General features: G+C 49.9%; 1 protein-coding gene across 1 annotated transcript in view; it reads right to left on the bottom strand.

Annotated features, from left to right (window-relative positions):
* Nucleotides 1-25441, bottom strand: part of gabpb1 (GA binding protein transcription factor subunit beta 1) — a 149304-nt gene extending 123863 nt beyond the window's left edge. The window contains exon 1 of the mRNA XM_038812950.1: nucleotides 25423-25441. The gene's annotated coding sequence lies outside the window, so the exon portion shown is untranslated. The remainder of the gene's footprint in view (nucleotides 1-25422) is intronic.
* Nucleotides 25442-25695: the final 254 nt, after the last annotated feature.

Raw genomic sequence — 25695 nt, 5'->3', positions numbered from 1 at the left:
TATATTTTGAGGGGGGGGGTTCTCTGTTTAATGTTGGATTCTCTGTTGTTTTCCGGGTGGGTGGGGCTGTTTTCTGCTTGGGTTTGTTGGATGGGCTCGAGGAGGGGGGCAGACCTGCAGTGTGGGGGGCCGATGGTGTGAAGGGGGGTTGGGGCCCCGCGAGGGGACCGGGCCGGTAAAGGGAGCTGCTTTAGAGGAGGTGGGGTCGGGCAGGTGGACAGCGCGGGCTTTTTCCCGCGCTGAGGGCTGAAGGGGGCGGGGTCAGAGCTGGGAAACGCGGGCTTTTTCCCGCGCTGAGGGTTGACGGGGCGGGGTCAGAGCTGGGAAACGCGGGCCTTTTTCCGCTTGAGAGGGGGAAGGGGAAAGCCTGCTGGTGGACACTGGGGGGGAGGGAAAGCCCCACGCTGGGAGGGGTCGGTGGAGTGGTGGGAGTGGCCGGGGTCAGCAGGAGTCAGCTGACTTACGGGAGTGCAATGGAGGGAGCAATGCAGCTGGGGGGGTCCTAGCTGGGGGTGGGGGAGGGGGTTGGGGGGGGGGGGGTACCGGGTTGCTGCTGGAATGGCCAAGAAGGAGCTGGAGTACGTAGAAGGGATCGGGATGGGGGTTTGCCGCCGTGGGGAACGGGCCGAGCGGGAGGCGTGGGCACGTGGCGGGCTGAGGAAGGGTAATGGCTAGTCGGCGGGGGAGGGGGGCAGGTAGCCCCCTGATCCGGCTGATAACCTGGAATGTGAGGGGACTGAATGGGCCGGTCAAACGGGCCCGGGTGTTTGCGCACCTGAGGGGGCTGAAGGCGGATGTGGCCATGCTTCAGGAGACGCACCTGAAGGTGGCGGATCAGGTTAGGTTGAGGAAGTGGTGGGTAGGCCAAGTATTTCATTCAGGGCTGGATGCAAAAAATCGGGAGGTGGCGATCCTGGTGGGGAAGAGGGTGTCGTTCGAGGCGTCGAATGTGGTGGCTGACAGCGGCGGGAGGTATGTGACGGTGAGCAGCAAGCTGCAGGGGGAGCGGGTGGTGCTGGTCAATGTATACGCCCCGAATTGGGATGATGCGGGTTTCATGCGGCGCATGTTGGGCCGGATTCCAGACTTGGAGGCGGGGGGCCTGATAATGGGGGGGGGGGGGGAGATTTCAACACGGTGCTGGATCCGCCACTGGATCGATCCAGATCCCAGACGGGTAGGAGGCCTGCGGCGGCTAAGGTGCTGAGGGGGTTTATGGACCAGATGGGAGGGGTGGATCCGTGGAGGTTTGCAAGGCCGAGGGCCAGGGAATCTTCATACTTCTCCCATGTGCATAAGGCCGACTCCCGGATTGATTTTTTCATTATGAGTAGGGCGCTGATTGCGAGGGTGGAGGACGCTGAGTACTCGGCGATAGCCATTTCTGACCATGCCCCGCACTGGGTGGACCTCGAGCTGGGGGAGGAGAGAAACCAGCGCCCGCTTTGGCACTTGGAGGTGGGGCTGCTGGCAGACGAGGAGGTGGCCGAGAGGGTTCGGGGGTGTATCGAGAGGTACCTGGAGGCCAATGACAATGGGGAGGTCCGGGTGGGGACGGTCTGGGAGGCATTGAAGGCAGTGGTCAGGGGGGAGTTGATCTCCATTCGAGCCCACAGGGAGAAGGGAGCAGAGAGAGAGGGAGAGACTGGTGGGGGAGATGGTGAGGGTGGACAGCGGAGGCTCCGGAGGAGGGATTGCTGAGGGGGCGGCTTAGTCTCCAGGCTGAGTTCGACTTGTTGACCACCAGAAAGGCGAAAGCTCAGTGGAGGAAGGCGGTGTGTGAATATGGGGAGAAGGCGAGCAGGATGCTGGCGCACCAGCTCCGTAAGCGAGATGCGGCCAGGGAGATTGGTGGAGTTAAGGATAGGGGAGGGAATGTTGTGCGAAGGGGGGTAGACATTAATGGGGTCTTCAGGGACTTTTATGAGGAACTGTATGGGTCCGAACCCCCAGCGGAGGAGGGGGGGATGGGGTGCTTTTTGGACCGGCTGAGATTCCCGAGGGTGGAGGAGGGACAGGTGGAGGGACTGGGGGCGCCATTGAGCTGGAGGAGCCGGTCAAAGGGATAAGGAACATGCAGTCGGGGAAGGCGCCGGGGCCGGATGGGTTCCCGGTCGAATTCTATAAGATGTATGCGGACCTGTTGGGCCCCCTGTTGGTTAGGACCTTCAACGAGACAAGGGAAGGGGGGGCTCTGCCTCCGATGATGTCTCGGGCGCTGATCTCCTTGATCCTTATGCGGGACAAGGATCGCCAGCAGTGTGGGTCATACAGGCCGATCTCACTCTTAAATGTAGATGCCAAGCTGATGGCGAAGATTTTAGCCACGAGGATTGAGGACTGTGTGCCGCAGGTTATCCACGAGAATCAAACGGGGTTCGTGAAAGGGAGGCAGCTGAACACTAACATACGGAGGCTCTTGAATGTTATAATGGTGCCGGCGATAGAAGAGGAGGCGAAGATAGTGGTGGCGTTGGACGCGGAGAAGGCCTTTGATAGGGTTGAGTGGGGGTACTTGTGGGAGGTGCTGGAAAGGTTCCGGTTTGGGGAGGGGTTTATCAGGTGGGTGAGGCTGCTATATGAGGCCCCGATGGTGAGCGTGGCCACGAATAGGAGGAGGTCGGAGTATTTTCGGCTATACTGAGGGACGAGGCAGGGGTGTCCCTTGTCCCCCCCTGCATTTTGCGCTGGTAATTGAACCCCTGGCCATGGCGCTGAGGGAGTCGAGGAACTGGAGGGGGCTGGTCCGGGGCGGGGAGGAGCACCGAGTGTCGCTCTATGCGGATGACCTATTGTTGTATGTGGCACCAGCACCGCCCGTGGCGGCTCATTCAGCTTGGGCCTCCTGGCCAGTATTCTGTGGGCCCCCTACAGCTCCAGGGGCCCCTGGAAGGACCCGGCTCCCATCAGCGAGTTCAACAAAACGACCACATAGGCCGCCAGGTCCGACCCCTCCAGCCCCTCCCTGAGGCCCAGGATCCGTAAATTTTTCCGCCTCGACTGGTTCTCAATCTCCTCGAACCGCTCCTGCCACTTTTTATGGAGCGCCTCGTGCATCTCCACCTTCCCCGTGAGGGCCGCGGCCTCATCCTCCCTTTCGGAGGCCTGCTGCTGCAGCTCCCGGATCGCAGCCCCCTGGGCTGTCTGAGTCTCCAGCAGCTTACCGGTGGTAGCCTTCAGCGACTCCAGCAGCTCCACCTTAAGCTCCTGAAAGCAGCGCAGCAGAGACTCCTGCTGCTCCTGCGCCCACTGCCTCAGCTCCTCGAGGGCTCCGCCGGCCGCCATTTTGTTTCCCTTCCCCCGCTTTTCCAGGGGCCACCACTTTTCTGCTCACCGCACTCCTGGTCCGGACCATAGAACCCTGGGGATCTACTGCAGACCCCTGACCGGGAGTGTGTGCTGCGCTGGGCCAAGAAGGAGCGGAGCAGCAAGTGGGAGAACACGGAAGTGCGGATCTTCCAGGACTGGAGTGTGGAGGTGGCTAAGCGGAGGGCCAGGTTTAACCGGACGAAGGCGGTGCTCCACAGACGGAGTGTGAAGTTTGGCATGTTGCAGCCGGCGCGTCTGTGGGTCACCTACAAGGACCGGCACCGTTATTTTGAGTCCCCGGAGGAGGCGTGGGCCTTTGTGCAGGCCGAGAAATTGGACACAAACTGAGGGTCAGGGATCGGGGTTTTATATGTAAATGCAACTGTGTCTATTTTTTGGAGGGGGGGTTCTCTGTTTCATGCAGGATGTGTGTTGGCTTTAGGGTGGGTGGGGTGATGTCTTTATGTCTTTCTGTATGGGTCTGGTGGACGGGTTCAGGCAGGGAGGTAAACTGGGAGTGCGGGGAGCTGGTGGTGGGGACCGGCAATGGGAGCTGCCCTAGAGGAGGCGGGGTTGGGCAGGGCGAAAGCGCGGGCTTTCCTCTGGTTTCCCGTGCTGCGGGGTGAATGGGGGCGGGGTCGGGGCTGAGAAGCGCGGGCCTTTATTGGTTGTTATTTTCCCGCGCAAGAGCGGGGGGGTGGGGGGGGGGGGGAGTTGTCGCCGTGGGGAATAGGCCAAGCGAGGGACGCTGGCCGGGGGTGGGCAGGGGATGGGTTATGGCTAATCGGCAGGGGAGGGGGACAGGGAGCCCTCTGATCCGGCTGATAACCTGGAATGTAAGGGGGCTGAATGGGCCGGTCAAACGGGCCCGGGTGTTTGCGCACCTGAAGGGGCTGAAGGCGGATGTGGCCATGCTCCAGGAGACACACCTGAAGGTGGCGGACCAGGTTCGACTGAGGAAGGGGTGGGTGGGCCAAGTATTTCGCTCAGGGCTGGATGCGAAGAATCGGGGGGTTGCGATCCTGGTGGGAAAGAGGGTGTCGTTTGAGGCGTTAAATGTGGTGGCTGACAGCGGCGGGAGGTACGTGATGGTGAGTGGGAAGCTGCAGGGGGAGCGGGTGGTGCTGATGAATGTTTACGCCCCAAATTGGGACGATGCGGGGTTTATGCGGCGCATGTTGGGCTGCATTCCGGACCTGGAGGTGGGGGGCCTGATCATAGGGGGGGGACTTCAATACGGTGCTGGATCCCCCATTGGATCGATCCAGGTCCCGAACGGGTAGGAGGCCGGCGGCGGCTAAGGTGCTGAGGGGGTTTATGGATCAGATGGGAGGGGTGGATCCCTGGAGGTTTGCGAGGCCAAGGGCCAGGGAATACTCATTTTTCTCCAACCTGCATAAGGCCTATTCCAAGATAAATCTTTTTGTCCTGAGCAGGGGGCTGGTTTCGAGGGTGGAGGATGCTGAATACTCTGCCATTGCCATTTCGGATCATGCCCCGCACTGGGTGGACCTCGGGCTGGGGGAGGAGAGGGACCAGCGCCCGCTCTGGCGCTTGGAGGTGGGGCTGCTGGCAGACGAGGAGGTGGCCGGGAGGGTTCAGGGTGTATCGAGAGGTACCTTGAGGCCAACGATGACGGGGAGGTCCGAGTGGGGACGGTCTGGGAGGCATTGAAGGCGGTGATTAGAGGGGAGTTGATCTCCATCCGAACCCATAGGGAGAGGGGGGGAGCAGAGGGAGAGGGAGAGACTGATAGGGGAGATGGTGAGGGTGGATAGGAGATATGCGGAGGCTCCAGAGAAGGGATTGCTGGGGGAGAGGCGTAGCCTTCAGGCCAGATTTGATCTACTGACCACCAGAAAGGTGGAAGCTCAGTGGAGGAAAGCGCAGGGAGCGGTGTATGAATATGGGGAGAAGGCGAGTAGGATGCTGGCGCATCAGCTCCGAAAGAGAGACGCGGCCAGGGAGATTGGGGGAGTGAAGGATAGAGATGGAAAGGTGGTGCGGAGGGGGGTAGACGTTAATGGGGTCTTTAGGGACTTTTATGGGGAATTGTACCAGTCTGAACCCCCGGGGGAGTGGGGTGGGAACGGGGCGCTTCTTGGACAAGCTGCGATTTCCGAAGGTGGAGGAGGGGCAGGTGGAGGGACTGGGGGCGCCGATTGAGCTGGAGGAACTGGTCACTGGGATTGGCAGCATGCAGTCGGGGAAGGCGCCGGGGCCGGATGGGTTTCCGGCCGAATTTTATGAAATGTATGCGGACCTGTTGGGCCCCCTGTTGGTTCGGACCTTTAACGAGGCAAGGGAGGGGGGGGCTTTGCCCCCAACTATGTCACGGGCGCTGATTTCCTTGATCCTTAAGCGGGACAAGGACCCTCTGTAGTGCGGATCATATAGGCCGATCTCGTTGCTAAATGTAGACGCCAAGCTGCTGGCAAAGATCCTTGCCACAAGAATAGAGGATTGTGTGCCGGGGGTCATTCATGAGGACCATACAGGGTTTGTGAAGGGAAGGCAGTTAAATACCAACAGACGAAGGTTCCTCAATGTCATTATGATGCCGGCTGTGGAAGGGGAGGCGGAGATAGTGGTGGCATTAGACACGGAGAAGGCCTTTGATAGGGTTGAGTGGGGGTATCTGTGGGAGGTGTTGGAAAGGTTTGGGGAGGGGTTTATCCGGTGGGTGAGGTTGCTCTATGAGGTCCCGATGGCGAGTGTAGCCACGAATAGGAGGAGGTCGGAGTACTTTCGTCTGCACCGGGGGATGAGACAGGGGTGTCTCCTGTCCCCCTTGCTCTTTGCGTTGGCAATTGAGCCCCTGGCCATGGCGCTGAGGGAGTCGGGGAACTGGAGGGGCCTGGTGCGGGGTTGGGAGGAGCATCGAGTGTCGCTTTATGTGGACGACCTGTTGCTGTATGTGGCGGACCTGGTGGGGGGGATGCCGGAGGTGATGAGGATTCTTCGGGAATTTGGGGGCTTCTCTGGGTATTAGCTCAACGTGGGCAAGAGCGAGTTGTTCGTGGTGCACACGGGGGATCAGGAGGAGGGGATTGGTAGGCTCCCACTGAAGCAGGCAGGGAGGAGCTTTAGGTACCTGGGAGTCCAGGTGGCTAGGAGCTGGGGGGCCCTGCACAAGCTTAACCTCACAAGGTTGGTGGAGCAAATGGAGGAGGAGTTTAAAAGGTGGGATATGTTATCGCTGGCGGGTAGGGTGCAGTCCGTCAAGATGACGGTGCTCCCGAGGTTTTTGTTCCTGTTCCAGGACCTCCCCATCCTTATCCCGAAGGCCTTTTTTAGGAGGGTCAACAGGAGCATCACGGGATTTGTATGGGCACACGGGACCCCGAGGGTGAGGAGGGTGTTTTTGGAGCGGGGCAGGGATAGGGGGGTGGCTGGCGCTGCCCAACCTGTGTGGGTATTACTGGGCTGCCAACGCAGCAATGGTGCGTAAGTGGGTAATGGACGGGGAAGGGGCAGCATGGAAGAGGATGGAGATGGCGTCCTGTGTGAATACGAGCCTGGAGGCGCTGGTAACGGCGCCGTTGCCGCTCCCTCCAACGAGGTGTACTACGAGTCCGGTGGTGGTGGCTACCCTGAAAATTTGGGGGCAATGGAGACGGCATAGGGGGGAGGTGGGGGGCTCGATGGAGTCCCCGATACGGGGGAATCACCGGTTTGTCCCGGGGAGCGTCGATGGGGGGTTTCTTAGCTGGCACAGGGCAGGTATTAGGAGGTTGAAGGACCTGTTTGTAGATGGGAGGTTTGCGAGCCTGGGTGAGTTGGAGGGGAAGTTTGGGCTCCCCCGGGAACATGTTTACATACATGCAGGTTAGGTCGTTTGCCAGGCGGCAAGTGGCGGGGTTCCCGCGGGGTTCCCTATGTTGCCCCCACGGGGGGTTCGGGACAGGGTGCTCTCGGGGGTGTGGGTTGGAGGAGGGAAGATTTCAGACGTGTACCATGTTATGCAGGAGGTGGATGAGGAGCTGAAGGGTAAATGGGAAGAGGAGCTGGGTGAGGAGATTGAGGAGGGGACGTGGGCGGATGCCCTGGAAAGAGTGAATTCCTCCTCGTCCTGTGCGAGGCTTAGCCTCATACAGTTCAAGGTGCTGCATAGGGCCCACATGACTGGGACGAGGATGAGCAGGTTTGTAGGGGGCGAGGACAGGTGTGCTAGGTGCTCGGGGAGCCCAGCGAAACACACCCATATGTTCTGGGCATGCCCAGCGCTGGGGGAATTTTGGAAGGGGGTAGCAAAGACGGTGTCGAGGGTGGTAGGATCCAGGGTTGAGCCAGGCTGGGGACTCGCAATATTTGGGGTAGCAGCGAAGCCGGGAGTGCAGGAGGCGAAAGAGGCCGGTGTTCTGGCCTTTGCGTCCCTAGTAGCCCGGCGGAGGATTCTTCAGTGGAAGGATGCGAGGGGGGGGGGTGTCGTCTCTTCGTTTTGGGCTGAAGGGACGTGTATATTTGTTCTTTGCTAATGACGGCCGTTAATTTATTTCTTCCTTTTTGTATACAAAAGGGGGGGGGGTTCTTGCTTTTCTGAATATTGATATTTTGTGAAAATTTGAATAAAAATTATTTTTTTTTAAAAATGCAGATAAAGACAAAGATACTTAAAGGCGAGATTTCAAATCAGTCTCTGTGAGATATCATTGCGAACCTGTTGCTTGAATTATTTCTGTTGAAGTGAAGGGTTTAGCAGCTGCAATGGCTCCTTTAGCTGAAGAGTTGCATTTTGCCTTTGCAGGTGGACTCCCGAGGAGCAGAATAGGTCCTGGGACTGAGTGAAGGCACATAGAATAAAATCAGCATCATTACAGTACAGAAGGAGGCCATTGAGTCTGCACCAACTCTCTGAAAGAACACCCCACCTGCCCACGCCCCCGCCCAATCCCCATAATGCAGTAACCCCACCTAACCTTAAAGACACTATGGGGCAATTCATAGAACATAGATAGAACATTGAAAACTACAGCACAGAACAGGCCCTTCGGCCCACGATGCTGTGCCGAACTTTTGTCCGAGATTAAGAACAAATTAATCTACACCCCATCATTCTACCGTAATCCATGTACCTATCCAATAGCCGCTTGAAGGTCCCTAATGTTTCCAACTCAACTACTTCCACAGGCAGTGCATTCCATGCCCCCACTACTCTCTGGGTAAAGAACCTACCTCTGACATCCCCCCTAGATCTTCCACCATTCACCTTAAATTTATGTCCCCTTGTAATGGGTTGTTCCATGTGGGGAAAAAGTCTCTGACTGTCTACTCTATCTATTCCCCTGATCATCTTATAAACTTCTGTCAAGTCAACCCTCATCCTTCTCTATTCTAATGAGAAACGGCCTAGCACCCTCAACCTTTTTTCGGAAGACCTACTCTCCATTCCGGGCAACATCCTGGTAATTCTCCTTTGCACCTTTTCCAAAGCTTCCACATCCTTCCCAAAATCAACATAGAACATTACAGCACAGTACAGACCCTTCGGCCCTCGATGTTGCACCGACCTGTGAAACACCTCTAAAGCCCATCTACACTATTCGCTTATCGTCCATATGCCATTTGAATGGTCCAATGACCATTTGAATGCGTTTCGTGTTGGCGAGTCCACTACTGTTGCAGGCAGGACATTCCACGCCCTTACTACTCTCTGAGTGAAGAACCTCCCTCTGACATCTGTCCTATATCTATCTCCCCTCAATTTAAAGCTATGTCCCCTCGTGCTAGACATCACCATCCGAGGAAAAATGCTCTCACTGTCCACCCTATCTAATCCTCTGATAATCTTGTATGCCTCAATTAAGTCACCTCTTAACCTTCTTCTCTCTAACGAAAACAGCCTCAAGTCCTTCAGCCTTTCCTCATAAGAACAAAGAACAAGAACAAAGAAAATTACAGCACAGGAACAGGCCCTTCGGCCCTCCCAGCCTGCGCCGATCCAGATCCTTTATCTAAACCTATTGCCTATTTTCCAAGGTCTACTTCTCTCTGTTCCCCACCCGTTCATATATCTGTCCAGATGCATCTTAAATGATGCTACTGTACCCGCCTCTACCACCTCCGCTGGCAAAGTATTCCAGGCACCCACCACCCTCTGCGTAAAAAACTTTCCACGCACATCTCCCTTAAACTTTCCCCCTCTCACCTTGACATCGTGACCCCTTGTAATTGACACCCCCACTCTTGGAAAAAGCTTGTTGCTATCCACCCTGTCCATACCTCTCATAATGTTGTAGACCTCAATCAGGTCTCCTCTCAACCTCCGTCTTTCCAATGAAAACAATCCTAATTTACTCAACCTTTCTTAATAGCTAGCACCCTCCATACCAGGCAACATCCTGGTGAACCGCTGCATCCTCTCTAAAGCAGCCACATCCTTCTGGTAATGTGGCGACCAGAACTGCACACAGTATTCCAAATGTGGCCTAACCACAGTCCTATACAACTGTAACATGACCTGCCGACTCTTGTACTCAATACCCCGTCCGATGAAAGCAAGCATGCTGTATGCCTTCTTGACCACTCTATCGACCTGTGTTGCCACCTTCAGGGTACAATGGACCTGAACTCCCAGATTTCTCTGTAGATCAATTTTCCCCAGGACTCTTCCATTGGCCATATAGTCTGCTCTTGAGTTAGATCTTCCAAAATGCATCACCTCGCATTTGCCTGGATTGAACTCCATCTGCCATTTCTCTGCCCAGCTCTCCAATCTATTTATATTTTACTGTATTCTCTGACAGTCCACCTCGCTATCTGCAACTCCACCAATCTTAGTATCATCTGCAAACTTGCTCATCAGACCACTTATACCTTCGTCCAGATCATTTATGTATATCACAAACAACAGTGGTCTGAGCACAGATCCCTGTGGAACACCACTAGTCACCTTTCTCCATTTTTAGACACTCCCTTCCACCACTACTCTCTGTCTCCTGTTGCCCAGCCAGTTCTTTATCCATCTAGCTAGTACACCCTGAACCCCATACAACTTCACTTTTTCCATCAACCTGCCATGGGAAACTTTATCAAATGCTTTACTGAAGTCCATGTATATGACATCTACAGCCCTTCCCTCATCAATTAACTTTGTCACTTCCTCAAATAATTCTATTAGGTTTGTAAGACATGACCTTCCCTGCACAAAACCATGCTGCCTATCACTGATAAGTCTATTTTCTTCCAGATGTGAATAGATCCTATCCCTCAGTATCTTCTAAAACAGTTTGCCTACCACTGGCGTCAAGCTCACAGGTCTATAATTCCCTGGATTATCCCTGCTACCCTTCTTAAACAAAGGGACAACATTAGCAATTCTCCAGTCCTCCGGGACCTCAGTTCTTTCCTCCATACCAGGCAACTTCCTGGTAAATCTCCTCTGCACCCTTTCCAATGCTTCCACATCCTTCCTATAATGCGGCGACCAGAACTGCACGTAATACTCCAAATGCGGCCGCACCAGAGTTTTGTACAACTGCAACATGACCTCATGGCTCCAAAACTCAATTCTTGTACCAATAAAAGCTAACACACCGTACGCCTTCTTAACAACCCTCTCAACCTGGGTGGCAACTTTCAGGGATCTATGCACATGGACACCGAGATCTCTCTGCTCATCCACACTACCAAGAATCTTAGCATTAGTCCAGTACTCTATCTTCCTGTTATTCCTTCCAAAATGAATCACCTCACACTTTTCTGCATTAAACTCCATTTGCCATCTGTCAGCCCAGCTCTGCAGCTTATCTATGTCCCTCTGTAACTTGTAAAATCCTTCTGCACTGTCCACAACTCCACCGACTTTAGTGTGATCTGCAAATTTACTCACCCATCCTTCTACACCTCCTCCAAGTCATTTATAAAAATGACAAACAGCAGTGGCCCCAAAACAGATCCTTGTGGTACACCACTAGTAACTGGACTCCAGTCTGAACATTTCCCATCAACCACCACCCTTTGTCTTCTTCCAGCTAGCCAATTTCTGATCCAAACTGCTAAATCACCCTGAATCCCATGCCTCCGTATTTTCTGCAATAGCCTACAGTGGGGAACCTCATCAAACGCTTTACTGAAATCCATATATACCACATCAACTGCTTTACCCTCATCCACCTGTTTGGTCACCTTCTCAAAGAACTCAGTAAGGTTTGAGAGGCACGACCTGCCCTTCACAAAATCATGTTGACTATCTCTGATCAAATTATTCCTTTCCAGATGATTATACAACCGATCTCTTATAAACCTTTCCAAGACTTTCTGTGCCCTCCATTCTTGAACTTAGTGAATCGATTGTCTTGACTCCCTCCCCCGAATGCTGTACATTCAACCAATGTTTATACTTTCCAGTGGTCTTCCCTGCTCTAACAATAACAGTTGCATCCTTCCATTGACTAGACCCTTCAGGCATGTATGTCACTTTGTACTAACTTTTGGCAGTTGTCATTTTGGAAAGATGGCCTGTTCTAATTCATCAGAGTGTTGTGTTCCTCTACAGAAACTCTGTCTGTATCAGTTAACTGGTCCTCATCCTTCTATAACACTTGCGTACCAGATGACCCTAGTTTCTCATCATGTCCATCTGCTCTGTCTAAATTTGAAAATTTGTAATCTGTACCCATTATCCTTGATGAATGTACCCTCACTGTTTGATTGCCATGTTGCAAAATAATTGTTTTGCCATCTATGCCTATGATCTTCCCTTGGCTTTTCCATTTATTAAAATGGTCTCTCTTATAGTATACTATGTCTCCTTGCTGAAAAACGGTATTTGATGGCCGTACATTATGCCTTAGAACTCTGCGAATTCTTTCAGAGACTTCTGCTTCCAAAAAGGCTTTTCTATTGCTATGTAATGCATTTAAATGCTCAACAAAGGGAAAGGTAATTGTAGTCCCTTCCCAAGCTGGAGGCTGGTCATCCAAAATGGACGAATTCTAGGATTTCTACCAAACACTAATTGATAGGGACTATAGCCCCCAACCATCTTCAATGAATTTTTTGCATGTACCGCCCATGCTAAAGCTGAATTTAACCTGCAATTGGGTCCATCTGCCAAATATTTCCAGAGCATGTCATCGATTACAGCATGGTTTCTTTCACTGATACCATTACTAAATGGGCTTTCCACAGCCGTATTCAAAACTGTGATATTCACGTTTTCACACAAACCCCTAAACTCATCATGAGCAAATTCTCCCCAATGTCCGTAAGGAATTTTGCCGGTGGTCCATTCCTGTCCCTATCCATTTTTCCACGATTTGATCCAGAATTACTCTTTTCTTTACTTTGTAGAATCGTTGATTTGACTAAATCTGGTTGCTAAATCTACAAAATGCAAAGTAAATATATTGGCTTTATCCCAGATCTTAAGGCCAATGGCCACAATGTCGTTAAAATCCCTGGCCAAAGGTAGGGTTCCTATCGGTCGTGCTGGTGTCCTTCTGTACTTCCTACAAACTTCACAGCAATCACTAACCTGTGCTATCAGTTTAGTATAGTCTTCATCCCTTACCCCTGCATCCTTTAATAAATTTTTCAGCCTCCAAGGAGACGGATACTCAAATTGCCTATGCGGTTTAATACAACAAGCTTTTTATCAGCTAAAGTCCCATTTTCAACTGCCATTAACACATCCTTAACAACTGTACTTGAAATATTATTGGTCAGTAATGGAATACAATAGTGTCCCGACTGTGTAAATTGTAAGTCCACCGTCTTTCCAAAAACTGTTGCCTTATCCTGTTCCATATCCAGCTTCATGTGTGCTTTCCTCATTGATAGTCTGCTCAGAATCAAAGGTACCTCACTTGATACAACATCTGTGCTAATGAAATGATTCACTCCGGGAATATTGCAAGGGATCACCACTCTTTCAGCGATTTAAGTGTATTATTATCCCCAAACTTGGAAACTTAAAAAAAAAAATGTTATTCAGGTATTTGAAAATTGTTATAACAGTAACAGAAACGATGACATCAGCATTCCCCCCCCCCCCCCCCAAGTCCAATCTTCACACACCCCACCCATACAACAACAATCCACCTGTGCGGCTTCCCCCCCCCCCCCCCCCCCCCCCCGAACACTGCATCTGCTGACATTTTAAATTTTCCGAGAAAGTCGACGAACGGCGGCCACCTCCGGGAGAACCCTAATATTGACCTCCAAAGGCAAACATTATTTTCTCAAGACTGCGAAACCCAGCCATGTCACTAACCCAGGGGGCTTCAAGTCCCTCCACATTAGTAAGATCTGTCTCCGGGCTACCAGGGAGGCAAAGGCCAGGATGTCGGCCTCTTTCACCCCCTGAACTCCCGACACTCTTTCGACCTCCGGACTCGCCCCCACTCGTGTTTTTAGCACCGTGCACATTGCCTTAACCCTGCCAAAACCCATCTAAATGTGCTCATCCTAGCCACTGTCATGTGTGCCTGGTTGACTACCTTAAATTGTATCAGGCTAAACCTGGCGCACGATGAGGAGGTATTAACCCTGCTTCGGGCATCCGCCCATAGACCCACCTCTATCTCTCCCCCTAGCTCGTCCTCCCACTTGCCCTTACACTCCTCCACCGAAGTTTCTTCAGCCTCCGAAAGCTCCTGGTAAATATCCAATACCTACCCCTCTCCCACGCAGGTACTGGAGACTACTCTTATCCTGTATCCCCCGTGGCGGCAGCAGCGGAAAGGCCGGCACCTGCTTTCTTAGGAAGTCTCGCACCTCTAAATACCCAAAACCATTCCCTGCTGGCAATTTAAATTTATCCTCCAAAGCTTTCAAGCTGGGAAAGCTCCCATCTATAAATAGATCCCCCATCCTTCTAATTCCTGCCCTCTGTCAACTCTGGAACCTGCCATCTAGCTTACCTGTTGCAAACCTGCGGTTGTTATAAAATCGGGGTCCAAATTGATGCTCCCTCCACTCTTATATCTCCTCCACGGGAGCCACCACTACGACCGGACTTGTGGAGTATCGGGCCGGCGTGAACGGCAGAGGTGCCGTTACCAATGCTCCCAGTCTTTACATGACGCCGCCTCCATCTGCTCCCATGTCAACCCCTCCCCCACTACCTACTTCCTGATCATGGCTATATTAGCTACCCAGTAGTAATTGCAGAATTCGGCAGCACCAACCCTCCCTCCCCCAGACTGCGCTCCAGCAACACTTGCTTCACTCACACGGTGTTACTCACCCACACAAAGCCCAAAATAGTCTTATTCACCCACTTAAAAAAGCCCTTGGGGGGTGAAGATGGGGAGGCACTGAAAGACGAACCCTGAGAGGACCCTGCCAGTGATAGCGGGAGCATGTCCCATCTCTTAAAGTCCCCGTCCATTTGTTCTACCAACCAGGATAGGTTTAACTTGTGTAGTACCTCCCAATTCCGGGCCACCTGGATTCCAAGATATTGAAACGTCTTCTCTCCCAATCTAAGTGGCAGCTCTCCCAGTCTCTTCTCCTGCCCTCTTGCCTGGATCGCAAACATCCCCAAACCTGAAACTTGTGGAACTTCAAATTCCTTAACCTTGTTACGATTTTCAGTATTCAAGGAGTCCAGATAACATTTTAACCAGTCAATTCCACACAGATGTGCAGCCACTGTCCAATTCAGCACAATTGAAGGATTCTGCAACCAACACCCTCATTACCGGCGTAAAACTGCTTGATAATAGGACAATGCCTTCTTTCTGGTCACTATCTTTTTCCTCTTCTGACTCTTCCGTGTCATGTGTTGCTTCAAACACTATTAATGTGTTGGACAGTTGAAAGCAGAATGGTATTGGGAGTCACATCGAAAACATCAATTTATCATGCCCCGTACATTTCTGGGGTTCATCCTCCTATTGTAGGTTCTAACTGGGTTTCTGTCTTAACAATTTCTGCGTGTCGATCTCCTTCTATAGTCTTCGCCATCCTGTTAGTAGTGTATCTTCCATATTCTGCCTTATTGCAGGCTGACCTATTTGGGTCATCAGAGCCATCGGAATTGAATGTTTTCCCATAACCTTTTTGAAGCTTCTGTCATCTGATTGAATAAGGTATCCTTACCCGCAAACTGAACTCCTGTCAAAACCAGGAGCCGATCCATGTTGCTCACTCTCGCACAGTCAAGTAATTTAAAGGCCAACACAGACTGGAAATTACAGGTTGTGTTTCTGCAGCCTTTTATATAGTCTGCCAAATTCCATTATATAGTCTTCAAATGGAGAAATCCTCTTTATCCAAGGTTCAGCCTTTTAGCTTTGTTTTGTTTTTCTTCTCACTCATTCCTTGGTTTGGTCTGGGGAAGTTGTATCTTTCAACCATTCACATTTGCACAGCAACCATCTTCTGCGACCATTTGTTAGCTGTTTATACAACAGCAGCTAAATAAAAGTCAAAAGTTCTGCTCCTTTTCACCAACACCTTTATTTCACTTCAACAGACACTGCACAAAACGCTAACATCACCTGACCCAAAGCCCACCTGAAGTCCCTTTACATATAATCAGTGTTAATTATTGGATACTTTTGTCAATTATTGGATACTTAACATGAGACAACTAATTGGAATGTCTCTTAACCCATTACTTAACAATCAGGTTTCTGAGCCAACACAGAAAGGTGCTTACTTGTATGTCCATACATCCCTTTTCTAAACAAAGGCTTTCTGAAAGTTTTTTTTAAAAAGCAATCACATGCTTTTCAACCAGTTGGCCTTAAAATCTATCTCAACCACACATTCGTGACCATAGCTGCAAATGTGTCTATGTAGAAGCCAGGTATTTTAAATAGACTTAATATAGGTAAAAAGCTGCTTAAAGCATAAATATTAATTCCCAGTTTTAAAATGAAAGAAACATATAATTTCCAAACTCAGTCATGAGTTTGCAACTAACACAGAAGTCTGATAAGATCATTACATTTTTCCAAGGACAAGGGTTGAATCCATGGCAATGAGGAATAGGAATCAAGGATTGCACGATTCTCACGCCGTTTGAGATTAGGTTGAATTACATTCCATGATTATACAAGCTGAAACATTTTAGACCATGTTGCCTTGTTTTTAATAAATGGACAGTTAAAACATCGAATCAAATATAATATATATATATATTTGATTCCAACATTCTCATTGAAACAATCTTATAAAAGACAGTTAGAATTATATTTTCGGAATTATGCCCAGCATGGCGTGATGAGATAACATAAGGTCTCCATTGTTGCAGCAGTGAGGTCAGCATGAGGTCTCCATTGTGGCAATAGGTAGGTCAGCATTAGACCAGTTTTTGCTGGTTTTGATAAAGCACAATATTGCATTCTTTAACCTGCAAGCAGGCAACAATTGGAAGTAATGTTACATCGTGAAGATGGACAGCTTGCTATCAAATCAAATGTTTTTCAGTCTAACTCAAACCAATTAGGATTATATTGGGGTGTGATCGGATCGCTTAAGACAGATATGAAATAGTATATCCATGGACGATTTGGCCACCATTTAGACAGAAAGAAAAAGAGAGAAAGCGAGAGAGAAAGAAAAGGAGAGAAAGAAAAAGAGAGAGAAAGAAAAAGAGCCAGAGGAAGAGAAAGAAAAAGAGAGTGCGAGACAGACAGAGAGCCAGAGAGACAGACAGAGACAGAAAGGAAAGGAAGAGAATTAGAAAAGAGTTCTGTATTCATATTTCATTTTCAGACTTTCATTTCAGACTTTGACTTTTAAAGTTGTGTTCAGGCTATTGTCTCATAAGATAATTCCTGTGATTCTTTGAAGAAAATCAAATTGTCTACAAGCTGCCTTTTAAATGATTTTCAAGTTGTAACCAATGAACTCCAAATAAAACAATTCTTATTTGCACCTGACAAGTTTTTAACTTGAATTTCTACTGAGTTTCAGCAATGTACAAGAACAACCGGTAACCCTGAATTGAATAAACTTCGTAATCTTAAGATCCTTCAACTTGGCGTAGTCGGCAGCGGGGGAGGAGTTCCGATACGACCTTCGGAGAGGTTCGGAAAGCTTCGTGAAAAATCGGAGGAGGACCAGGCGACGACGGAAGCTTCGGGAATAATCGGAAGAGATCGGAAGACAGTCGGAATCCACGGCTAGACTGGGGTAAGAAATATATTTTTCACCCATTAAAAGTTTTAAAGCCGCATCAATCAGTGCTTCGACCCCTGAAAAGGACATTTTTATAGACTGTGTTAAATCAATCAGCTGCCGGTTGTTGAGACTAACACAGCCTACACACAAAAAGTTAAGTGAAAGGTTGAATTTATGGCTGATCCAGATGAAAGTATAGATTTAGACCCTTTAGAAAGCAGAAAATTACTCCCTACGACGATAAAAGGAGGATCTGGGATACCAGATGTTTCCGTTGAAGATATGTTGGGGGATTTTGGTCTTTCTTTCGTAAACAATAGACCTATGTGAAACCTCAAGAAAAATTGAATCAAAGTATAATATCCCCAGAGGACAGTGGTCCTTTGATAATATCAAGAGAGCATGGGGAAAATGCACACGATTGCACAGTGCAGAACGTGTTAAATGGTCCCTGGCAATTATGGGACAATTACGCAGACAGCAAGAGATCATTACTAAAAATAAACTGATCATGAATATAGGACCACTAAAGACCAACTAATTGCAGTTGTTGAAGAATTGCAAGATGCAAAGTTCAAATTTGAACATGATGATGCTGAACTCCAACAGTTATGTGTTCAATTAGCAGAATTCCAAAATCAAATTTCTGAAGTGGAGTTAAAATACCAACAGTTGCAATTAAAAACTGAGCAAATTGAACATGAAAATTGCAAATTAATCGAAGGAAAGTGTGTTTTAGAAAGAGAATTACAAGATGCAAAGTTCAAATTTGAACATGATGATGCTGAACTCCAACAGTTATGTGTTCAATTAGCAGAATTCCAAAATCAAATTTCTGAAGTGGAATCAAAATACCAACAGTTGCAATTAAAAACTGAGCAAATTCAACTTGAAAATTCCAAGTTAATTGATGAAAGATGTGTTTTAGAAAAAGAATTGCGAGATGTAAAATCCAAATTTGAACAGGGCGATGAACTTAGAACAGAATTGCAAAACAGAACTTCTAAACTCCAGCAGTTATCTTCTCAAATAGCAGAATTACAAAATCAAATTTTTGAAGTGGAGTCAAGATACCAAAAGTTGCAATCAAAATCTGAGCGAATTGAACTTGAAAAGTACAAGTTAATCGAACAAAAATGTGTTTTAGAAAGAGAATTTCAAGATGCAGAATCTAAACTTGAACATTATGACAAAATGGGAACAGAATTGCAAAACAAAACCTCTAAACTCCAGAAGTTATCTATTCAAATAGCAGAATTACAAAATCAAATTTTTGAAGTGGAGTCAAGATACCAAAAGTTGCAATCAAAATCTGAGCAAATTGAACTTGAAAAGTACAAGTTAATCGAACAAAAATGTGTTTTAGAAAGAGAATTTCAAGATGCAGAATCTAAACTTGAACATTATGACAAAATGGGAACAGAATTGCAAAACAAAACCTCTAAACTCCAGAAGTTATCTTTTCAAATAGCAGAATTACAAAATCAAATTTTTGAAGTGGAGTCAAGATACCAAAGGTTGCAATCAAAAACTGAGCGAATTGAATTTGAAAATTGCAAGTTAATCGAAGAATATATGTTTTAGAAAAAGATATAAACAATGCCACTGAAAGCTGCAAGATCCTAAAAGACTGTTTGAAGCAAAGCACAGCTCAGATTCAAACAGCAGCTGAAGTAACACAAACTCAACAAGCAGCCCAAGCACCCCACCTAGTGGCAAATTCGGCAAATGCACAGCCGAGATCAAGTGTCAAGAATAAATTAATTCCTCTGCCAAATGAATCAGACGAAGATAGTGTTCCTACAAAGCGTAATACTAAATTAATTCAACTAGCCCCTTTAAAACGCAAACGGGTTAGAGTTGGAAGCAGAAAAATAGAGGAAGAAGGTGAAACTATCACTAGAAACATATTTGATCATCAATGGACTCATGAACCAGCAGAGCCTGCAAAAATTGACGAATGGTCCAAAAATCTCCCACATCCTAAAAAGGGTGGTATGTCCACATGGAATGGAATTCACAGATTAAAATCCATTTACAGTCTCCACCCATTTGATGGAGTACAAGTTCTGACTATCATGCTAGGTACTCGTGTAATTTCAACCCTTAGAACTGAGGTGGAATTGGCCCTTGGAGACGATTTGCTAAATTTAGACGCTGGTTGGCTAGCAGTCAGGGATTGGCTATTAACATTTCGCCTCCCGAGGACCGATTGGTCTAAGATCACATCTTGCATTCAAAAAAGTAATGAAGATATTCAGGATTTTGAGGAAAGATTTTTACAGACTTGGATGGAATATTCAGGAATGACACTCGCAGAGGAAACTGACACATGGGATGCAAGCACTTTAAATCCATTAAAAACGGCTTTTGTAGCCGGTGTTAAACCTGAAGTTTCTGATGCCTTGAATTTGGTTTTACCATCTTGGGCCACAACTGGCACATACTGAGACACAGTTGGCCGGTGCATTCAGATAGATCGTGGTTCGCACAATCAGACAAGCTCATCAGCAGTGACTAAAACACCACCACAAGATTCAGGGCAAACATGTACCCTGGCTCCATTAAAATCACGTAAGGAAAAAATACCACAATGTCTTTTCTGCGGTAAAGTAGGACACTGGATGGCAAAATGCTATCTTAAACCACGGATGGATTCGAGAGATGATAATGAGGTAGACAATTTTCACTACAATACATTTCCACCTCGTGGTCAACCACGTAATGCGCACAAACAAGATGCACCTAGGATAACGTTCCAACAAGACAGACCCAGATTTACGTACAGGGATTCTAAAACCTCCCAGCCATTTCCATGTAGGGAGGAACCTTATCCATGTAGGGAGGAATCTTACCCACATGGGGACGAACCGTACCCACATAGGAATCTACACGATGATAACAATGCTATGAATGAAATGTTAAACAGCTGTCCTCCAGCTCAAAGACATTCTCTGTATGATAATTCAAAAAACTACTAGACCCCACTCTTGATGATTCTCTCCATTTCTCTCTACATGCACTTTTGCAGCAGAAAAATTATGGATTATATATTTCATTAAGAGTGGGAGGTATTCATATCGATTTTTTATTTGATACTGGAGCTGAACTTACCTGTGTTACTGAACAGAATGCTGCTTTCTTTCCCCTAACTTCAGAGAAAATTGAAGCTTTGGCTGCAGGAGGAGACTCTGTCCCTCTTCGGAAGGCTAAACCACTGCTCTTAGAATTTGGACCACATCAACTGATAGCATCAATATGGGTAGGTCAGGTAACACAAGCACTTCTAGGTATGGACATCTTATCACAACTAAATTCTTCACTCAATTTCAATAATGGGAAAATTACCTGGTCCATTAGACACATAAAAAAAGATGAAATACAACATCATCCAATTTGGGCGATTGACAAAAATGATTGTGGTCTTTTGAAAATGGACCCAGTTACTTTCATGGGATCAGCTCCACCTTGTACCAAACAATACCCCATTAGCAAAACGTCAATTCAAGGCATTCTACCTATAATAAAACAACTTGAAGAAAGGGATATTTTAGTGCGTATTCACAATTCATCAAACAGCCCTGTATGGCCTGTGAAAAAGGCTAATCGTACATGGCGCCTTACTATTGACTACAGAAAGGCAAATCAATTCATTGTCAGAAAATCTCCTTACGTGGCAGATCCGTCTACAATTTTTAACTCTTTAACCCCTGACTTTCAGTGGTTTTCAGTCATTGATATGGCAAATGGCTTCTGGTCAGTACCATTAGCTAAACAAGTACAACCATGGTTTGCTTTTACAGTCAATCAGCAACAGTACACAATGTGAAGGGGCTGAATAGGCCGGTCAAACGGGCCCGGGTATTTGCGCACCTGAAGGGGCTGAAGGCGGATGTGGCCATGCTCCAGGACACACACCTGAGAGTGGTGGACTAGGTTCGGCTGAGGAAGGGGTGGGTGGGCCAAGTATTTCACTCAGGGCTGGATGAGAAGAGTAGGGGGGGTGGCGATCCTGGTGGGGAAGAAGGTGGCGTTTGAGGCGTTAAATGTGGTGGCTGACAGTGGCGGGAGGTATGTGATGGTGAGTGGCAAGCTGCAGGGGGAGCGGGTGGTGTTGGTGAATGTTTACGCCCCAAATTGGGACGATGCAGGGTTTATGCGGCGTATGTTGGGCCGCATTCCGGACCTGGAGGTGGGGGGCCTGATCATGGGGGGGGGGACTTCAACACGGTGCTGGATCCCCCATTGGATCGATCCAAGTCCCGGACGGGTAGGAGGTCGGCGGCGGCTAAGATGTTGAGGGGATTTATGGACCAGATGGGGGGGGGGTGGGGGGGGGGGGGGGGGGGTGGATCCCTGGAGGTTTGCGAGGCCAAGGGCCAGGGAATACTCGTTTTTCTGCCACGTACATAAGGCCTACCCGAGGATTGATTTTTTTGTCCTGAGCAGGGGGTTGGTTTCGAGGGTGGAGGATGCGGAATACTCCGCCATTGCCATTTCAGATCATGCCCCGCACTGGGTGGACCTCGGGCTGGGGGAAGAGAGGGACCAACGTCCGCTCTGGCGCTTGGAGGTGGGGCTGCTGGCAGATGAGGAGGTGGCCGGGAGGGTTCGGGGGTGTATCGTGAGGTACCTTGAGGCCAATGACAACGGGGAGGTCCGAGTGGGGACGGTCTGGGAGGCATTGAAGGCGGTGATGAGGGGGGAATTGATCTCCATCCGAACCCATAGGGAGAGGGGGGAGCAGAGGGAGAGGGAGAGACTGATAGGGGAGATGGTGAGGGTGGATAGGAGATATGCGGAGGCCCCAGAGGAGGGATTGCTGGGGGAGAGGCGTAGCCTTCAGGCCAGATTCGACCTATTGACAACCAGAAAGGCAGAAGCTCAGTGGAGGAAAGCACAGGGGGCGGTGTATGAATACGGGGAGAAGGCGAGCAGGATGCTGGCACACCAGCTCCGAAAGCGGGACGCGGCCAGGGAGATTCGTGGAGTGACGGATAAGGCTGGGAAGGTGGTGCGGAGGGGAGTAGATGTTAATGGGGTCTTCAGAGACTTCTATAGGGAACTGTACCGGTCGGAGCCCCCGGTGGAGGGGGGTGGAATGGGGCGCTTCTTGGACAAGCTGCGATTCCCGAGGGTGGAGGAGGATCAGGTGGAGTGACTAGGGGCGCCGATCGAGCTGGAGGAGGTGGTCAAAGGGATAGGGAGCATGCAGTTGGGGTAGGCGCCGAGGCCGGACGGGTTTCCGGCGGAATTTTACAAAAGGTATTTGGACCTGTTGGGCCCCCTATTGGTCCGGACCTTTAACGAGGCAAGGGAGGGGGTAGCTTTGCCCCCAACTATGTCACGGGCGCTGATTTCCTTGATCCTGAAGCGGGACAAGGACCCTCTGCAGTGTGGGTCGTATAGGCCGATTTCGCTGCTGAACGCCGGCGCTAAGCTGCTGGCAAAGATCCTGGCCACTAGAATAGAGGATTGCGTGCCCGGGGTCATTCACGAGGACCAGACGGGGTTTGTGAAGGGAAGGCAGTTGAATACGAACGTGCGAAGGCTCCTCAATGTCATTATGATGCCGGCCATGGAAGGGGAGGCGGAGATAGTGGTGGCATTGGATGCGGAGAAGGCCTTTGATAGGGTTGAGTGGGAGTATTTGTGGGAGGTGTTGGAGAGGTTTGGGTTTGGGGAGGGGTTTATCCGGTGGGTGAGGCTGCTCTACGAGGCCCCGATGGTGAGTGTAGCCACAAATAGGAGGAGGTCGGAGTACTTTCGGCTGTACCGGGGGACGAGACAGGGGTGCCCCCTGTCCCCCTTGCTCTTCGCATTGGCGATTGAGCCCCTGGCCTTGGCATTGAGGGAGTCAGGGAACTGGAGGGGCCTGGTGCGGGGTGGGGAGGAGCATCGAGTGTCGCTGTATGCAGACGACCTGCTGCTGTATGTGGCGGACCCGGTGGGGGGGATGCCGGAGGTGATGAGGATTCTTAGTGAATTCGGGGGTTTCTCGGGGTATAAGTTGAACCTGGGCAAGAGTGAGTTGTTTGTGGTGCATCCGGGGGATCAAGAGGAGGGGATTGGTAGGCTACCATTGAAGCAGGCAGGGAAGAGCTTCAGGTACCTAGGGGTCCAGGTGGCTGGGAGCTGGGGGGTCCTGCACAAGCTCAACCTCACAAGGTTGGTGGAGCAGATGGAGGAGGAGTTCAAGAGGTGGGATATGTTACCGCTGTCGCTGGCGGGGAGGGTGCAGTCCGTCAAGATGACGGTGCTCCCGAGGTTTTTGTTCCTGTTCCAGTGCCTCCCCATCCTTATCCCGAAGGCCTTTTTTAGGAGGGTCAACAGGAGTATCACGGGATTTGTGTGGGCGCATGGGACTCCGAGGGTGAGAAGAGTGTTCCTGGAACGAGGCAGGGATAGGGTGGGGGCTGGCGTTGCCCAACCTCTGTGGGTACTATTGGGCTGCCAACGCAGCGATGGTGCGTAAGTGGGTAATGGACAAGGAAGGGGCAGCATGGAAGAAGATGGAGGCGGCGTCATGTGTGGGCACGAGCCTGGAGGCGCTGGTAACAGCGCCGTTGCCGCTCCCTCCAACGAGGTATACCACGAGCCCAGTGGTGGCGGCTACCCTCAAAATTTGGGGGCAATGGAGACGGCATAGGGGAGAAGTGGGGGACTCGATGGAGGTCCCGATACGGGGGAACCATCGGTTTGTCCCAGGGAGCATTGATGGCGGATTCCTGGGATTTAGGTACATCCAGGTGAGGGCATTTGCCAGGCAGCAAGTGGAGGGGTTCCCCTTGCTGCCCCCACGAGGGGTGCGGGATCGGTTGCTCTCGGGGGTGTGGGTTGGAGGAGGGAGGATTTCGGACATATACCGGGTGATGCAGGAGGTTGACGAGGCCTTGGTGGAGGAACTGAAGGGTAAATGGGAAGAGGAGCTAGGTGAGGAGATTGAGGAGGGGACGTGGGCGGATGCCCTGGAGAGAGTGAATTCCTCCTCTTCCTGTGCGAGGCTTAGCCTCATACAGTTCAAGGTGCTGCATAGGGCCCACATGACTGGGACGAGGATGAGTAGGTTTTTCGGGGACGAGGACAGGTGTGCTAGGTGCTCCCATATGTTTTGGGCGTGCCCAGCGATGGGGGAGTTTTGGAAGGGGGTAGCAAGGACGGTGTCCAGCGTGGTGGGATCCAGGGTCAAGCCAGGCTGGGGACTCGCAATTTTTGGGGTTGCAGTGGAGCCGGAGTGCAGGAGGCGAAAGAGGCCGGTGTTCTGGTCTTTGCGTCCCTAGTAGCCCGGCGGAGGATCTTGCTCCAGTGGAAGGATGCGAGGCCCCCAAGCGTGGAGGCCTGGATCAATGATATGGCGGGGTTCATTAAATTGGAGAAGGTGAAATTTGCCCTGAGGGGATCAGTACAAGGGTTCTTTAGGCGGTGGCAGCCTTTCCTGGACTTCCTGGCGGAACGGTAGGGAAATAGGCCGACAGCAGCAACCCGGGGGGGGGGGGGGTTGGATCGGGGGGAGGGAGAACTGTGTACATGGGTTTGTGGGATGTGGCGGGTGTTATCTCTTTCCCTTTTGTTGGTGGGTGTTTTTTTGTTTTTTTCTTTCGTTTGTAGTTGCTTTTGAAGTTGGGTGGGTATTGTTCTTGGGGTGTTGCCGCGGTTGTTTTGTTAATAGAGTTGAGTTGTTTATATTTTGTAAAAATTTCAATTAAAAAATTTTTTTTTTTTTAAACTTAGTATCCACATCGTTCCCAAGTGTGGCTATGCAGTTGCCTATCCCCCAGCTGTAGTCCCTTTACTCAGTTTCACTGCTATAGGTGTCTACCTCCATCAGAGTTCCCTGTAACTCATGCACTCTGCTTGCTGCTTTTTCTAAGGGCAAAGCCAGCTGCAATGCCTTTCTGTTAGCAAACGCAAACAGTCTCAGAGCATCTCATTTAGCATCAGGCCAAATTCACAAACCTCTGCTAATCGCCTTAATCTTGTTAAAAGTTTGTAACTGACTCCCCAGTGTCTCAGAATGCTGAGTAAAACCAGTACCTTTGCAGGATCAGCGGTGGCTTCAGGTCATAGTACTCTCTTACTAAGTCCGTCCTGGAACGTTTTCGTGTCCGGTGCCTCCGGAAAAGTGAGACTGCATAATTGCAAAGGCTGCCGGCCCACACGGTCAGCAGAATGTCCCATTGCTTTTCATCCAGAATTATGTTGTTTGCTCTAAAGTTCTTCATCCGCTCTACATATTGAGCCCAGCCTTCCTCTGCAGAGTCAAGAATCCAACTTTCCGAATAAAGGTATTTTGCCTGTCAGTGGCTT

Source organism: Scyliorhinus canicula, chromosome 12, assembly GCF_902713615.1.
Source record: "Scyliorhinus canicula chromosome 12, sScyCan1.1, whole genome shotgun sequence".
Taxonomy (NCBI): Eukaryota; Metazoa; Chordata; class Chondrichthyes; order Carcharhiniformes; family Scyliorhinidae; genus Scyliorhinus; species Scyliorhinus canicula.
Note: the sequence above shows the minus strand (reverse complement) of the source record. Positions and strands in the feature narration are given on the sequence as shown.